General features: G+C 44.1%; 1 pseudogene; it reads right to left on the minus strand.

Annotated features, from left to right (window-relative positions):
• LOC123442006 overlaps window positions 1-11,494 on the minus strand; it is a 35,502-nt pseudogene extending 24,008 nt beyond the window's left edge.
• Window positions 11,495-18,694: the final 7,200 nt, after the last annotated feature.

Consider the following 18,694-nt stretch of genomic DNA (forward strand, 5'->3'; position numbering starts at 1 on the left):
GTTCAAGTTCCTGTCGAACCACGCAGGTCGACGAGACCACGTGCTGCTCCAGAGTGGTACGGTAATCCCGTCATGTCAATCATGTTGTTAGACAACAATGAACCTGCAAATTATGAAGAAGCAATGGTGGGCCCAGATTCCAACAAATGGCTAGAGGCCATGAAGTCCGAGATAGGATCCATGTATGAGAACAAAGTATGGACTTTCGAAGTACTACCTGAGGGCCGCAAGGCTATTCAGAACAAATGGATCTTTAAGAAGAAGACGGACGCTGACGGCAATGTGACCGTTTATAAAGCTCGACTTGTGGCAAAGGGTTTTTCACAAGTCAAGGAGTTTACTACGATGAGACATTCTCACCCATAGCGATGCTTAAGTCCGTCAGAATCATGTTAGCAATAGCTGCATTTTTCGATTATGAAATCTGGCAGATGGATGTCAAAACGGCGTTCCTTAACGGTTTCCTTAAGGAAGAGTTGTATATGATGCAACCTGAAGGTTTTGTCGATCCTAAGAATGCTAACAAGGTGTGCAAGCTCCAACGATCCATTTAAGGGCTGGTGCAAGCATCTCGGAGTTGGAACAAACGCTTTGATGAGGTGATCAAAGCATTTGGTTTTATACAAGTGGTTGGAGAATCTTGTATTTACAAGAAAGTGAGTGGGAGCTCTGTGGCGTTTCTAATATTATATGTGGATGACATATTGCTGATTGGAAACAACGTAGAGTTTTTGGAGAGCATAAAGGATTACTTGAATAAAAGTTTCTCTATGAAGGACCTAGGAGAAGCTGCTTACATTCTAGGCATTAAGATCTACAGGGATAGATCGAAATGCCTAATAGGACTTTCACAAAGCACATACCTTGATAAAGTTTTGATGAGCTTCAAAATGGAACAGTCCAAGAAAGGGTTCTTGCCAGTTTTACAAGGTACGAGATTGAGTAAGACTCAGTGCCCAGCAACTAATGAGGATAGAGAGCATATGAGCACCGTCCCCTATGCTTCAGCCATAGGTTCTATCATGTATGCAATGTTGTGCACTAGACCGGACGTTAGCTTGGCCATAAGTATGGCAGGCAGGTTCCAGAGTAATCCAGGAGTGGATCACTGGACGGCGGTCAAGAATATCCTGAAGTACCTGAAAAGTACTAAGGAGATGCTTCTCGTGTATGGAGGTGACGAAGAGCTCGCCGTAAAGGGTTACGTCGATGCAAGCTTTGACACAGATCCGGACGACTCTAAGTCGCAGACCGGATACGTATTTATTCTTAATGGGGGTGCGGTAAGCTGGTGCAGTTCCAAGCAAAGCGTGTAGTAGATTCTACATGTGAAGCGGAGTACATGGCTGCCTTTGAGGCGGCTAAGGAGGGTGTCTGGATGAAGCAGTTCATGACGGATCTTGGAGTAGTGCCAAGCGCACTGAATCCAATAACCTTGTTCTGTGACAACACGGGTGCCATTGCCCTAGCAAAGGAACCACGGTTTCACAAGAAGTCTAGACACATCAAACGACGCTTCAACCTCATCCGCGACTACGTCGAAGGGGACGACGTAAATATATGCAAAGTGCACACGGATCTGAATGTAGCAGACCCGCTGACTAAACCTCTTCCACGGGCAAAGCATGATCAACACCAGAACTGTATGGGTTTTAGATTTATTACAATGTAATTCGCATGATGATGTGAGGGCTAGATTATTGACTCTAGTGCAAGTGGGAGACTGTTGGAATTATGCCCTAGAGGCAATAATAAATATAGTTATTATTATAATTCCTGTATCAAGATAATCGTTTATTATCCATGCTATAATTGTATTGAATGAAGACTTATATACATGTGTGGATACATAGACAAAACACTGTCCCTAGCAAGCCTCTAGTTGGCTAGCCAGTTGATCAAAGATAGTCACGGTCTTCTGATTATGAACAAGGTGTTGTTGCTTGATAACTGGATCACGTCATTAGGAGAATCACGTGATGGACTAGACCCAAACTAATAGACGTAGCATATTGATCGTGTCATTTTGTTGCTACTGTTTTCTATGTGTCAAGTATTTGTTCCTATGACCATGAGATCATATAACTCACTGACACCGGAGGAAAGCTTTGTGTGTATCAAACGTCGCAACGTAACTGGGTGACTATAAAGATGCTCTACAGGTATCTCCGAAGGTGTTCGTTGAGTTAGTATGGATCGAGACTCGGATTTGTCACTCCGTGTGACGGAGAGGTATCTCGGGGCCCACTCAGTAATACAACATCACACACAATCCTTGCAAGCAATTTGACTTAGTGTAAGTTGTGGGATCTTGTATTACGGAACTAGTAAAGAGACTTGTCGGTAAACGAGATTGAAATAGGTATGCGGATACTGACGATCGAATCTCGGGCAAGTAACATACCGAAGGAAAAAGGGAATGACATACGGGATTATATGAATCCTTGGCACTAAGGTTCAAACGATAAGATCTTCGTAGAATATGTGGGATCCAATATGGGCATCCAGGTCCTGCTATTGGATATTGACCGAGGAGTCACTCGGGTCATGTCTACATAGTTCTCGAACCCGCGGGGTCTGCACACTTAAGGTTCGACGTTGTTTTATGCGTATTTGAGTTATATGGTTGGTTACCGAATGTTGTTTGGAGTCCCGGATGAGATCACGGACGTCACGAGGGTTTCCGAAATGGTCTGGAAACGAAGATTGATATATAGGATGACCTCATTTGATTACCGGAAGGTTTTCGGAGTTACCGGGAATGTACCGGGAATGACGAATGGGTTCCGGGTGTTCACCGAGGGGGGGGCAACCCACCCCGGGGAAGCCCATAGGCCTTGGGGGTGGCGCACCAGCCCTTAGTGGGCTGGTGGGACAGCCCAAGAAGGCCCTATGCGCCATAGGAAGAAAATCAAAGAGAAAAGAGAAAAAAGAGGAGGTGGGAAAAGGGGGAAGGACTCCTCCTTCCAAACCTAGTTGGATTCGGTTTGGAAGGGGAGGACTCCCCCCCTTGGCTCGGCCGAACCCCTTGAGGGTCCTTGGACCCCAAGGCAAGGCTCCCCCTCTTCCCCCTATATATACGGAGGTTTTAGGGCTGATTTGAGACAACTTTGCCACGGCAGCCCGACCACATATCTCCACGGTTTTACCTCTAGATCGCGTTTCTGCGGAGCTCGGGCGGAGCCCTGCTGAGATTAGGTCACCACCAACCTCCAGAGCGCCGTCACGCTGCCGGAGAACCCATCTACCTCTCTGTCTCTCTTGATGGATCAAGAAGGCCGAGATCATCGTCGAGCTGTACGTGTGCTGAACGCGGAGGTGCCGTCCGTTCGGCACTAGATCGTGGGACTGATCGCGGGACGGTTCGCAGGGCGGATCGAGGGACGTGAGGACGTTCCACTACATCAACCGCGTTCACTAACGCTTCTGATGTGCGATCTACAAGGGTACGTAGATCGAATATCCCCTCTCGTAGATGGACATCACCATGATAGGTCTTCATGCGCGTAGGAAAATTTTTGTTTCCCATGCGACGTTCCCCAACAGTGAGGCCCTCGGGGACGTGGTTGTCCCTGTGGTTAGTGATGCCAGTCTCATTTGGACCATGGCCTCAAGAGAAGCATCATGCTCCTCCTTTTGCTTGGCAACGGCCCGTTCCAGGTCCTTAGAGGTGAAAGACTTGACTTCCGTGGAAGTCTCGTCCCTCTGCACTGGAGCTACCGTAGCTAGAACCCCGTCCATCTCGCTCTAGGGCGGTTAAGCCACAAGAATAGAGCACGAGGCTCTGATACCAATTGAAAAGGATCGAGATGGACCTAGAGGGGGGGTGAATAGGTACAATTCCAAATTTTAATAATTACTTAGCAATTTTAGGCAAAAGTGCGGAATATGAGTGTAGGCCTAATAATTGCTACGACAAGGAGTAAGCTATTTAGAGTGAAGTAAGACAAGCGGTAAACAATAATCAAATACAAGTACATAATAAGGATTAACACAAGTAGAGAGTTAGGGTTAGGAATAACCGAAACTCCAAGAGAGACAAGGATGTATCCCGATGTTCACTTCCTTGGAGGGAAGCTACGTCACCGTAAGAGGGGCGGATGTTACCACGAAGGCACACCAACGCCACGAAGGCTCACCCTATTCTCCCTTTGAGATAACTCCACGAAGGCGTTTCTCAACCACTAGTGGTAAGCCTTGAGGTGGCTTCCAAACCTTCACAAACTTTCCGGGGGAAATCACAATGGTTTGATTCCTCTCCGAAGACTCCTACCGCCTAGGAGTCCCCAACCTCCAAGAGTAACAAGATCACGGGGATTGCTCAAAACTTGCTCAAATCACAAATCACTTTGGTGGGAAGGAGGAGAGGGAGACGATCTATCTTTTGATTGGAACAACACTCAAAGGGACTCACAAATGCTCTTGGGATCTAAGATTTGGTGTAGACAAGAGTGAGTGAGAAGAAATGTGTTCTTGGATGTATTCTAGTTGTGTTCAACACCCACTCACGAAGTGGGTGAGGGGTATATATAGTGGGGAGTGTAAAACAGCCGTTGGGGATACTTTAAGTCACACAGGGTCCGGACGTCCAGCAGTTCTCAGAAGTCCGGGCGTCCGCAAGGGGTCGGACGTCCGACTGGGGTCGGTCGTCCGAGGGCTGTAGCTATGACTGGAAACACTGTGAATTTGAACAGCGACCGGACGTCCAGAGAAGGCCGGAAATCCGAGTTATTCGACTCAACTACTTCTGGTCGTCCAGAGAAGGCCGGAAATCCGAGTTATTCGACTCACAGTGAATTTGAACTGTGAATTTCCGAAGCCTGCCGGTCGTCCGGCCCTCGGACGTCCGGAGGGAGCCGGAAGTCCGAGGCAATAGACCTGTATTGAGATAGGAACAGAGTAGAGAATATGTGGTATTGGGTAGGATAGTGAAGATGTGGTATGAGAAAGTTCATCGCAAAACCTGTGATCCCCTCTTAATAGTGCGGGATCCCTATACTCAATAATAGTAAACTCAAAAGGATAGTCTACATCATATTTACTCAATCCCGAGCCTTCTTGAAATATAAATCCCGATCTTCTCAGACCACCTTTGGCACATAGTTCTCAATCTACTCAAGTACTTGCCATCCTGAGATACACTCAACAAATAGGATTAGTTTCCTATGTATGTGTTGTCATTAACACCAAAAGTCAATTAGGGGCATAGCATGCCCTTTCAATACAGTAACCCAACATCAGCATAAGTAGAATTTAAGTTTGCTACAGTACCTAAGGAAGTGGTGGTTTGCTTTCTCATACTAATGTTATCACGAGTTTCTGTTTAAGTTTCGTGTTGTGAAGTTTTCAAGTTTTGGGTGAAGTTCTTATGGACAAAAAGATAAAGAGTGGCAAGAGCTCAAGCTTGGGGATGCCCAAGGCACCCCACGAGATTCAAGGATGCCGTAAAATCCTATTGGGGATGCCCCGGGAAGGCATCCCCTCTCTCGTCTTCAATCCATCGGTAACGTTACTTGGGGCTATATTTTTATTGACCACATGTTATGTGTTTTTGCTTGGAGCGTCTTGTATCGTAGGAGTCTTTTATTTTTGTTGTGTCACAATCATCCTTGTTGCACACCTAGAGAGAGAGACATGCACTCACCGTGATTTTGTCGAGCTTCACTTATATCTTTTGGTAGACAATTCAGCTCACATGTGCTTCACTTATATCTCTTGAGCTAGATACTTTTGCTCTATGCGCTTCACTTATATCTTTTAGAGCACAGCGGTGTGTGGCTTGGTAGTTGATCTATGCTTTGAAAGTAGTCTCAAAAGGGGTAGTTATCCAAAGGGATATGAAAACTTCCACCTTCATGTGCATTGAATAGTTAGAAGAGTTTGATTCATCTCAATTAGTTTTGAGTTGTGGTTATGGTAATATTGAAGTCATGCTAGTAAGGTGTTGTGGATCTAGAAATACTTGTGTTGAAGTTAGTGATTCCCGTAGCATGCACGTATGGTGAACCGCTATGTGATGAAGTCTGAGCATGATTAGTCTATTGATTGTCATCCTTTGCGTGGCGGTCGAGATCGCGTTATGGTTTATACCTACAAACCCTTCCCCTAGGAGTATGCGTTGAATGCTTTGTTTCGATTACTAATAAATTTTTTGCAACAAGTATATGAGTTCTTCATGACTAATGTTGATTCCATGGTTTAGATGCACTTTCACCTTCCACCATCACTATCTTCTTAGTGCCGTGCAACTTTCGCCGGTGCACAAAACCCACCATTAGCCTCCCTCAAAACAGCCACCATACCTACCTACTATGGCTTTTTCAAAGTCATTCCGAGATATATTGCCATGCAACTACCACCATGACATGTGCCACCACGTCTACATTGCCATTGCATGATCATAAGATAGCTAGCATGATGTTTCCATTGATGTCTATGCCATGCTAGATCATTGCCACGGTACACTACCGAAGGCATTCCATATAGAGTCATAGTTTCTCTAAGTTTTGAGTTGAAAGTGTGGTGATCATCATTAATGGAGTATTGTCTCGTGTGAGGAAATAAAAGAGGCCAAAGAAGCCCACCAGAAAAATAGAGGCCAAAGAGCCCACCAAAAAAATAAAAAAATGAGAGAAAAAGAGAGAAGGGACAATGCTACCACTTTTTCCATACTTGTGCATATTAAGCACCATGATCTTCATGATTTAGAGTCTCTCGTTTTTTCACCACCATATAGCTAGTGGGAAATTTTCATTATATAACTTGGCTTGTATATTCCAATGATTGGCTTCCTCAAAATTGCCTTAGGTCTTTGTGAGCAAGCAAGTTGGATGCACACCCACTAGTTTTCTTTAAGTGCTTTCACTTACTCTTAGCTCTAGTGCATCATTTCATTGGCAATCACTACTCATTCACATTGATATCTATTGATGAGCATCTCCATAGCTCATTGATATGCCTAGTTAATGCGACTATCTTCTCCTTTTTTGTCTTGCAACCTCCACCACACTCCACACCATCTATAGTGCTATAACCATGGCTCACGCTCATGTATTGCGTGAGAGTTGAAAAGGTTTGAGAAAGTAAAGGTGTGAAACAATTACTTGGCCAATACCGGGGTTGTGCATGATTTAAATTCGTTGTGCAATGATGATAGAGCATAGCCAGACTATATGCTTTTGTAGGGATAACTTTCTTTTGGCCTTGTTATTTTGAAAGTTCATGATTACCTTGCTAGTTTGCTTGAATTATTATTGTTTCCACGTCAATAGCAAACTATTGTTTTGAATCTAATGGATCTGAACATTCACGTCACATAAGAGGAGTTACAAAGGACATCTATGCTAGGTAGCATGAAAGCATCAAAAATTAATTCTTTATAACTTCCCTACTCGAGGACGAGCAGGAGTTAAGCTTGGGGATGCTTGATACGTCTCAAACATATCTATAATTTTTGTTGGTTTCACGCTGTTATCTTGTCATCTTTGGATGTTTTATGTACCTTTTATATCTTTTTTGGAACTAACTTATTAATTCAGTGCCAAGTGTCAGTTCCTGTTTTTTCTGTGATTTTGGCTCTTTCCATATCTGATTTTGGAACGGAGTCCAAACGGAATTAAATCCCCGAAATGATTTTTTTCCCGAACGGAAGAAGATCAGGGGGCCTGTGGGCCAAGCCAGGAGGGCTCCTGGGAGCCCACAAGCCCTCACTCCGCCACCAGGGGGAGGCGGCGGTGGCAGGGCTTGTGGCCTCCCTGGCCGCCCCCTGACCTAGATCTTTGGCCTATATATTCCCTAAAATACAGCAAAAAATCAGGGGAGCCTCGAAAATACTTTTCCGCCGCCGCAAGCTTCCGTTTCCGCGAGATCTCATCTGGAGACCCTTCCCGGCACCCTGCCGGAGGGGACTTTGGAGTTGGAGGGCTTCATCATCATCATCATCGCCCCTCCAATGACTCGTGAGTAGTTCACTTCAGACCTACGGGTCTGTAGTTTGTAGCTAGATGGCTTCTTCTCTCTGTTGGATCTCAATACAAAGTTCTCCATGATCTTCATGGAGATCTATCCGATCTAATCTTCTTTGGCGGTGTGTTTGTCGAGATCCGATGAATTGTGGATTTGTGATCAGATTATCTATGATATATATTTGAGTCTTTGCTGATTTCTTATATGCATGATTTGATATCCTTGTAAGTCTCTCCTAGTCTTGGGTTTTGTTTGGCCAACTAGATCTATGATTCTTGCAATGGGAGAAGTGCTTGGTTTTGGGTTCTACCATGTGGTGACCTTTCCCAGTGAGAGTAGGGGCAGCAAGGCACGCATTAAGTAGTTGCCATCAAGGGTAACAAGATGGGCTCTGTCGTTGATATGAGATTGTCCATCTACATCATGTCATCTTGCTTAAGGCGTTACTCTTGTTCTTTTGGACTTAATACACTAGATGCATGCTGGATAGCGGTCGACGTGTGGAGTAATAGTAGTAGATGCAGAAAGTATCGGTCTACTTGTTTTGGACGTGATGCCTATAGATATAATCATTGCCATAGATATCGTCACGACTTTGCGCGGTTCTATCAATTGCTCGACAGTAATTTGTTCACCCACCGTCTACTTGCTTTCATGAGAGAAGCCACTAGTAACACTACGGCCCCCGGGTCTATTCACATCCATCGTTTACACCTGCGCTTTTACTTTGCTTTGTTACTTTGTTGCTCTCAGTTCTCACTTGGCAAACAATCTATAAAGGGATTGACAACCCCTTCATAGCGTTGGGAACAAGCTTTTGTGTTTGTGCACAATCTTGTGAGACTCCTCCGCTGGATTGATACCTTGGTTCTCAAACTGAGGGAAATACTTACCACCGATGTGCTACATCACCCTTTCCGCTTCGAGGGAACACCAACGCAAGGCTCCAAGGCCACGGAGGAAATCCTTTGCATATTTGCCTAGGAAGTCCCTTAAGGCGTAGCCGCAGCAGAAGGATTCCTGGTGCCGTCGACACGACTATTCCTGGCGCCGTTGTCACGGAAGCACAACTGACATTAGAAGTATTTTTCTGGCGCCGTTGCCGGGGAAGCACAGCTGACATCACAAGTCGAGGGGTGTGGGGTGGAAGGCGCGATCACGCTCACGTCCGGCGACCCCGAGAAACGGGTGTGGGCGTCGTGCCTTGGCGGGGGGAAGCCGCGCGACATAGGCGTGGTCCGCGACGTCGGCGACTGGCAGTGCGAAGACCGGGCGATCGACGAGCTATGCTCGCTGGGCCGACGGTCGCCGGAGAGAAACAGGCCGGACGGCAAATGCCAAGCATGAGGAGGGTGTGCGCTTTGTTGACGATGGCCTCCTTCTTCTCGACCTCGGCCTTTCGCCGCGCGGCCTCCATCGCATCGCGCTCGGCAGCGAACTTGCGCCCGGCGGCGTTGTCCTTCACGACCGCCCTCCGGTTCCTCCTCTTCGCCGATTCTGCGTCCAACTTGGCGATGTCCTCCGGCGTGCACTCCGCCCGCGGCTTCCTTGGCGCCTTGGCCTTCTTCTTCTTGGCCATTCCGGGGTGGTCCACGGCCGGGCCGTCGGAATTCGGATGGGCGTCGGCCATGGACGGGGGAGAGAGGGGGACAGCGGGACGTGGGAGGGTTTGGGGAGAAATGGCGCCAAAGGGGGCGGTGTGGGTTTTAATTTGTGCCACCGACAGGCGGGCCAGGGGCAGACAAGTGCGCGCGTCCCGTCCGTCCGCGTTGTCCATTTTCACCCAAAATCAACGCAAAGTTGGGTCGTGAATGGGTCGAAAGCGAACACAAAACGGACAAAAGTTCGTTTGCTCTAACGCGTTAGACCGTCTGTTTCGTACGTTTTACCTCAAACGGACGCGCGCGGACAGAAGTTCCGCGCGGTGGAGTTGGCCTTAGCGTTCTCAGTCGTGAACCTTGTATGGGAGATGGGGTCGGGTCTCGCACGGATGCTAGTATGGGAGAAGGTGTGATGCCTAGGCTTTCAATGCCACACAGTATAGTGTGATTTTTTTTTGTAGGACGCCGCATGAATAGATTAGAGGATTTTTTTCACTGTTTTAACCTTTTTTTAAACATGAGCATAAAATGAACCAGATTTGAAAGCATTTCACGATCTGACCCTTTTAGAAACGCCATAAGCCGTGGCGTTGCTGCCCCACTATGCAACGCCTGTCTACGTTGCTGCCCTACAGTGACATGCCTGTCTACCGTGGCGTTTTTTCTTTCTTGCAACGCTAGTCTAATGTGGCGTTGCGGACCCACTGTGAAACACCAACAGTGCTGGCGTTGCTGCCCAACAATGACACGCCTGTTTACCGTGGCGTTTTTTCTTTCTTGCAACGCCAATCTAATATGGCGTTGTAGGCCCATTGTGAAACGCCAACAGTGCTGGCGTTGCAGACCCACTATGGAACACAGCGACGACATCCAGCCAGCCCACGGCATGCTGCCAGCAACATGCGTAGTGCTGAAACGCCATGGACCATAGCGTTTCACGCGTGGCCTGCAACGCCACATTAGACTGGCGTTTGAGTGGGTCTGCAACGCCACATTAGACTGGCGTTTGAGTGGGTCTGCAACACCACATTAGACTGACGTTTCTATGTACGTGTGCAACGTCACGGGCTCTGGCGTTTCAAAAAACGTGAAATGGTTTCAATCAGAGTTCATTCCGTGCAATACTTTCATCCCATGGGTTAAAATCGTGAAAAAATCCTAGATTAGACGAGTGAAATTGTTTGGAACAAAGTTTATTTTGATGATTTTCTTGCGTCTTTAAGGTTAAAAATCGTGTGCATTTTGCCTTTTTCACCGGCCTCCTCGTCCTCCTCGGCCGGTTTCGGAGCTCAGACCGGTGTGACTCCTATCACCTCGCGCGCGGTGTCAGGTTATAGCGCGTGACAGATAGGACGGGACGGTTGCTCTGGTGCGCGTGCTGACTGACACCCAGGCGCGCCGCCCGACCACGATCACCGGCCGCTTACACGAAACCGGAATGGTCGCAGGACCCAGGCACAGCTGTCAGCGTGCACTGTTCCGTCCCTCCCTGGAAACTTTTCTGGGCGTCGCGACTCCCTTGTCCGGCTCGGATAGGACATAAAAAATTCCGGGCTAGATAAGACAATGCGGGCTGTAGCTCTGTGTCAACTTCGGAGTGGGGAGTGCCGGAGTGTACGCCGGCGACCGGCGTAGGTAGGAACATGGGCAAAACGGGAGCAGAGTCACTGTGCGGATGCATGGGTGTACTGATGGTTATTAAGATGTCGTGGACTTCTACTACGAGTACATGCAAGCAAGGTCGCATCGGCGTTAAAACGAAGCCCTTCACGAAATACTATGCGAGTTCGTGACGGATGAGAGCGCTGACGAAGGCCACGCCGGGCGAACTGTTTGCACATCACCTGCCCGCAAGCACGAGCAAGGATCCCCGGGATCCCGGTCGGCCGGCAGTACGGACGCGCGTTCAAATGCCCGAGCAGTACCATCGTCTGTATGTAGCGGAGCACCATAGTTTGTACAGCGAGCTGTAGATACGAGAACACAGTACCACATGGCGTATGTGGTGAGCACCTCGAAGTAATCTAAGAACATGCTCCTACTCTCTTCGTTCCATAAGGCTGCTCATAGTGGGGAGTAACTTAGCCAAGTAACATGCATATGTTACTGGTCTATGTTACTACCTCCGTAGTGGGTAGTAATATTTGTGGGATGTCATATTAATTAGGATATAGACTCATTTTGTATTGGTATGTGTGATGTTACTGTAACATAGCTAGTTACCACAAGCACCTCTCTCCTCATTAACTCACTGCCACATAAGCAAATTTGCATTGTAAGGGCATCTCCAATGGTTGTAAGATAGTTGTTGGTAATTTTGACACATAGAATTTCTGATGATGTGTCATTGCAATAAATGAGGAAAGAGAACAAGGTTGTATGTAAATTAACCAACACCCTTGCACAAGCTCCAATGTAGAATGAGAGAGCATCTTATTTATTACCTCACATCTTATTGGGCAAACTAGATACAACCCATTGAAATAGTTGTATGTTAAGGTGTTGGATGATGACATGGCATATTTTACCAACAAGCTAACCAACAAACTGTTGGAGATGCCCTAATGTGTGATGTTACTACTATGTTACTCCCCACTATGGCCAGCCTAAAAGTAACTCCAACGCAGCGATTCAAATCGAACGTCGATGTTTGTTTGAATCGGTGTGAACAAAAATAGAGGCCAAGCTTCGGTCCAAACCCCAAAACCCTCTACTTCATATTCACGCGGGCCCATTTCTGACACAAATTTGAATGATATTTAGATTGAATACGGACACAAAGCATATGTTTTCTGTATCTGTGTCGTCTACATATGTTCGGCGTGATCCACTTGTCACCCACCCACTCATATCTCTCTACTTATTTAATTCGCTCGTCCATCCTTATCACCTTTATTCTATTATTTTACTATCACAATGCCGTCGTCCACTTGCTACCCGTTAGATGCATTGATCGACCTATTTAAAAACCGGACACGGACATGTGGACGGCGAACCCAAACAGATAAAGACACTATTCGTTTGGGTCGACGCGTTGAACTTGCTCTAATATAACGCATCTTCGGTTTTTGAGCTTTAAGTTTGACCATAAATTTTAGCCAACGTGAACGATGCAATGGGAGTAGCTCCCGGGTCTTGGAATAAAAACCATTCGGTTGCATTGCGAGCACTTTCTTGCTCTTGCTTCTTGCGTGCGGCCAATTCAAAAGTGAGGAGCTCGTAACGGCGGAAGACCCATTTCCTCGTAAGATGATAACCCTTTGGGTACGGTAATGAGATGGAAAACATTTTGAAATAGTTGGATGATTTTCTTATTTGTCAGCCATATTCGGTGTCGTGGGATCCCATCCAATGGTGTGGCGCATAGCGTCTCTTTGTCGAGACATAAAGGTACCCCGCCTTTGTTTTTTTCTTTAAACCGAAACCATACAACAATTATTCTACAGTAATTTTCCATTAGTAATAAATAATATATACAAAGTATTAAATAAAGGCAAAAGGAAAATAGTTAAACACCTAACCAATGCCTGCTCTTGGGATCATGAAATCATGATTAAGATAAATTTATTCTAAAGATTGGGTTGATATTTTAGCTGGACTAGTTTCTTCCTCTTCACCCTGTGTTCAAGTAGTGCGAGTTATTTCTTCGTTAGAAATTTCCAAGAATTCATACTTTGAGATTCTTTTCTGAAGACCATTCCATTTCTTTGAATCCAAATATTCCAGCACCCAATGATAATGATGTCAAGAGCAATTGCGCGTGACAAAGTTCCCTTAGCCAATGATGTGTCATCAATGAAAGAAGTTCCTCTTTTTCAGGGAGGAATGAATTTTTCCGAGCAATCTTGAGCATAGATGCAGTCCCAAAATATATGATATGTAGTTTTTTTACCACCTTCGTTAGAGAAGACACAATCACAACACCCTAGGTGCATGTTTCTTCTCTTGAGAAGGTTTCTGGTATTGGCTCTATAATGAAGAAGTAGCCAAAAGTGCATTTTGTGTCTTATTCTTGCACCCCCTTCCATATTTGAGTATAAATCTGATGTGCAATTCGTTCCGTTATTAGTGCGTGATACATCTTTATGGATGAATATTTTCCTGTTTCCCTAGTGGCCTTCCATCTCTAAGGGTTATGTGGGTTACTATGCTCAATGATGAGGTCTTGGAGATCATGAACTTGTTGAAAAGTTGTAGCTGAGAAGGGAGTGTGGAAATGATCACTGATGTTGTTGTTGTTGAGCATAGATTCCAAGGTCTAATTTCAATCTTTGGCAAATGAATGCAGTTCTGGGAACATCCTTGCAAATGGTAGTGACACCCACTCATAATTCCATAGCTGAATAGTGTTTCCTAATCCAGGAGTGCAAATAACATTTGTTCCAAAGCTTATAAGAGTTTGATGTGAGCTTTCCACCATGAGGATCCTATAATTCTTTCACCTGAAATTTATTGTGTATAATATGTCACCCTGGGCGTTTGGGTACCCGAACCCGAACCGAATCAAATTACCCGAATTGTCGGGTAATTCGGGTATCGGGTAAGGGTTCGGTTCTTATTTCTTGACTATTCGATTTTCGGGTTAGGGTTCGGGTTCTAGTCTGGAAAACCCGAAATACCCATACTACCTTAATTATTCATAGTGTCCAAAATTTTCATGCTATTATTATACTAACTTGTTACCCATACTAACTAAAATACCCATATTACCAAAAATACCCATAATATCCGAGTTATTCATATCAAAAGTTGATGTATGCTCCGAATATTTTGGGTATTTTGGGTACCCAAATTACCCGAACCGAAACTTTGGGTAATTTGGGTTTGGGTATTTTATTGACAAAAATAATTTTGGTTTCCATTTTCGAATACCCGAATTACCCATAAACCGAACTACCCGAACCGAAATAACCAAAATACCCGAACGCCCAGGCTGAATAATATGAGTTCCAAACGAGTTGGACCCATGGAAGATTATCCTTGTTTAAGAACTTATGGATATTCTTCGTTAGCAGAGCTCTGTTATGCTTTTCCATATCAAGAATGCCTATTCCTCCCTGTTTCTTGGGGGTGCACACCTTATCCCATGCAATCAGTGCAGAAGCAGCTTCCTCTTGTCCATATTTTCTCCAAAAGAAATGCCTCATGTATTTATTAATTTGTTCCACAATGCGAGCATGCACGGTCAAGGAACTCATGAAGAAGACGAGGAGAGCAGAGAAGACATATCTTATGAGCTAGAGTCTTCCATCAACGTTTAACATTATAGAGCATCCAAATAGTCTCCATTCAATGGTATATTGGATGAAAGTATTCATTTCTTTGTATGTGTGTTGTAAGTCCAAGGTATGTGAATGGGAATTTTCCAAGTTTGCAACCCATGAGAGCAATAATTATGTTTAGGTTTGCTAGCAGCACATTAAGTGGGACCAGGACAAATTTATGATAATTGATCTTGAGACCAGTTTGTGCATAGAGGTGAGAGAGCAAGTTGCTTAACTGTTGTAACTATCTAAGATCTGTTGGCATGACCAAAATTGTCTCATCTGCATACTATATCACAGGGAAATCTTGATTTGCGGGATGTCCAATTGGAGCTTGTGCATGCATGGCTTTGTTTATGATAGATTGGAGAAAATCAGCACCTATAACAAAGAGGAGTGGAGAGAGAGGGTCCCTATGTCTTACCCCTCTTTTACAATGAATTTTTTTTCTCGCACCCCATTTAATAACACTAATGACAAACCAGTTTCAGAAATCATTTTACCCAGGAAATCCATTTATGTCCAAATCCCTCAGCCTTTAATATCTATAGAATGTGTCATATTTTATGATGTCAAAAGCTTTCTCAAAGTCCAGTTTGAGAATCACAATTTCTTTTTTGGACTGCTCGCACTCATGTATATACTTAAAGGCCCAAGCCACACAGCTTTGTATTGATCTAGACTTGATAAAACCATATTGATTGGTATGGATCAAACTTTTTATAATTTTATGTAATTTGTTTACCAATAGTTTAGTGATGATCTTGATTGTCCATTTCAAAAGAGAGGCGGGTCTAAAATCATTGGGAGCTTGAGCATTATCTTTCTTTGGTATAAGGGTAATTAAAGAGCTATTTATTGATTGCAGGTCCACTGTTCGTGAGTAAAAATGTTCAATGATCTTATAGAAATCTTCCTTGATGATATCCCAACAATGTTTTATGTAACCTCCACTAAAACCATTTAGACCATGGGCCTTATCAGTTAGCATATTCTTTACTACCTCATCAATTTCTTCCTTGAGGAAAGGCCTCTCAAGCTCTGAGAGATCTAGATCTATTTGCAGGAGCTCATCTAAGTCAAAGAAATTATTAGTTGGTGCCGAAATTCCTAATCACTCTTGGAATGCTTTTCGCAACACATGGGATTTTGCCTTGTGGTCAAAATGTACCTCCATGTTTTCATCCATGATCATTGGGATTTGATTGTTTGTGTATTTAATAGTGTCTTTAGCCTAGAAGAATTTTGTATTGCCATCTTGATACGTCCATTTTGCATCATGTTTCGTTACTATTATTTATAGTGTTTTTATGTATTTTTCCACTTGGTGGAGTAATCTAATGCCTTTTATCTCATAATATGCAAGGTTTACATCAAGTGGGAGAATACCGACAGATGGAATTCTAGACCTCAAAAAGCAACGTCAGACATAACTATTCTGCATATCTCCAATTGGGCTGAAAATTTATGGAGATTTAATTTATATTAAATAAATAAATACTAGAGCAAAGAAGTACCGGAGGGGGGCCACCAAGCGCCCACTAGACACCAGGGCACGTCAGCCCCCCTGGTGCGGCCTGATGTCTAGTGGGCCACATGGCCCACCTCTAGCGATCATCTTCTCGTATAAATCCCTTTTACCGTGAAATTTTTTTAAGGGGAGGACTTTCGGGACGAAGCGCCGCCCTCTCGAGGCGGAACCTGGGCAGGGACACTTTTGCCCTCCGACGGAGGAACTTTCCTCCCGACGAGGGAAATCGAGGCCATCATCATCACCAACAACCCTCTCATCTTGGGGAGGACAATCTTCATCAACATCTTCATCAACACCATCTCCTATTAAAACCGTAGTTCATCTCTTGTAATCAATCTTGTACCGGATCCTCGGATTTGTACGTGGAGTGTGTTTAGTAGTGTTGATTACATCTTGTATTTCATGCTTTACGATTTATTTGGTGGAAGATCATATGTTCAGATCCATTATGCTATTTAATACCTCTTTGATCATGAACATGTTTATCACTTGTGAGAAGTTACTTTTGTTCTTGCGTCCATGGGAGAAATCATGTTGCAAGTAGTCACGTGAAGTTGATATTCGTTCGTTATTTTGATGATATGAATGTTGTGATTCCCTGAGTGGTTCTATGTGAACGTCGACTACATAAAACTTCACCATATTTAGGCGTAAGGGAATGCATTGTGGAGTAGTAACTAGAGGGTGGGTTGCGAGAGTGACAGAAACTTAAACCCGAGTTTATGCACTACTTCGTAAGGGGCTGATTTGGATCCCTATGTTTAATGTCATGGTTAGAATTTATTCTTAATACTTTTCTCGTAGTTGCAGATACTTGCGAGAGGGTTAATCATAAGTGGGACGTTTGTTCAACTAAGAACAACACCCAAGCATCGGTCCACCCACATATCAAATTATCAAAATACCGAACATGAATTAACCCAACATGACAAAAGTGACTAGATGAAATTCACATGTGCCCTCAAGAATGCTTTGCCTATTATAAGAACATGTGTTGTCTTGTCCTCTGCCACAAAAGGACTCGGCTACCTTGCTGCACCTATTGTTACTATTGCTACTTCTCACTTGTTACAATTACCTTGCAATCAAACAACTTGTTACTGCTATTTCAGTGCTTGCAGAAAATTACCTTGCTGAAAACCGCTTGTCATTTCCATCCACTCCTCGCTGGGTTCAACACTCTTACTTATCGAAAGGACTACGATTGAACCCCTCTACTTGTGTGTAATCACATATCCATATTTAACCCATCTTATAATGGCTCTTTGTTTCCAATAGATACTCTGATAATTCAGCGGATTTAGAATATGTCTTGAAACTATTTCCCTTCCATTCCATTCTTCTGCAGTGAGAGCTCAGGATTCCTCTAAGATATCCAGCATAGTGATCAATTCATTGGAGTTCTTAATAGCCAAAGCAAGACTTGAGATTTTGTATCCCAGATCTTCAAACCTTTCCTTAATCTTTTAAACTTGGTTGTTATGTTCTTTGCACTGTTGTTCACGTTGAGCTCTTGGTCCTAGATATTTTTAACTACTTCCTTCAAACTAGGGAGCTCCATCCAGCAATTTTCAAACTTGATTTTTTTATTTGGAAATGTTTGTGCCCACTTGAATAATCCAAGAAACATAAACTCAAATAGGTTATGAGAGACAAGAGGCAGTTGTGTTAGGGTAGTTGGAAGTCCAAGACTGAGAGGAAAAGCACCAATTATTTTTTCCAATAGAGGGATCTCCTGCATATTACTCCAATTGAAATTTCTTCCTCTCATGGATTTCTGCCAATCCAAGTTCACTTATGGCTGCATTGAAATTCATCGTATCATTAAAATTTCCACCCCCATCATTTATGTTTTCAGGGTATCTAATGAAGTTCCAATCCCCTAGAACCAACCAATCCACATGATCATTCATTTGGATGTTCTCAAACCAGCTAATAAATTCAGATCTCTTATTTGGTTGACACGACCCACAATTAGATAGTATCCAACTATTTCCATTTGATCTCGATGTGAATTGAATTGAGATGGCATATTTGTTTCTCACAGGAACATGGATTCATTCATACCACAAGGAGTCCTCCATAATCTCCGATTTAATTTATTTAGCCTTCTGGGATAATTTTTTGAAGCAAACCAGCATTCGTCATTTTTTTGGTTCTTGTAAACATAGGATGTCACAACCTGTTTCGTGAATTTTATTAGATGCCAACCACTTTTCCTTTTTGTTCATGCCTATGATATTCTAGGTTAGGATTATCAAGTGTCTCTGCATTTGGGTTTTTTATCAAATACTGCTTGACTCAACAAACAAGGCGGGAACAATCATCAT

The sequence above is a fragment of the Hordeum vulgare genome, chromosome 3H (genome assembly GCF_904849725.1).
Source record: "Hordeum vulgare subsp. vulgare chromosome 3H, MorexV3_pseudomolecules_assembly, whole genome shotgun sequence".
Taxonomy (NCBI): domain Eukaryota; kingdom Viridiplantae; phylum Streptophyta; class Magnoliopsida; order Poales; family Poaceae; genus Hordeum; species Hordeum vulgare.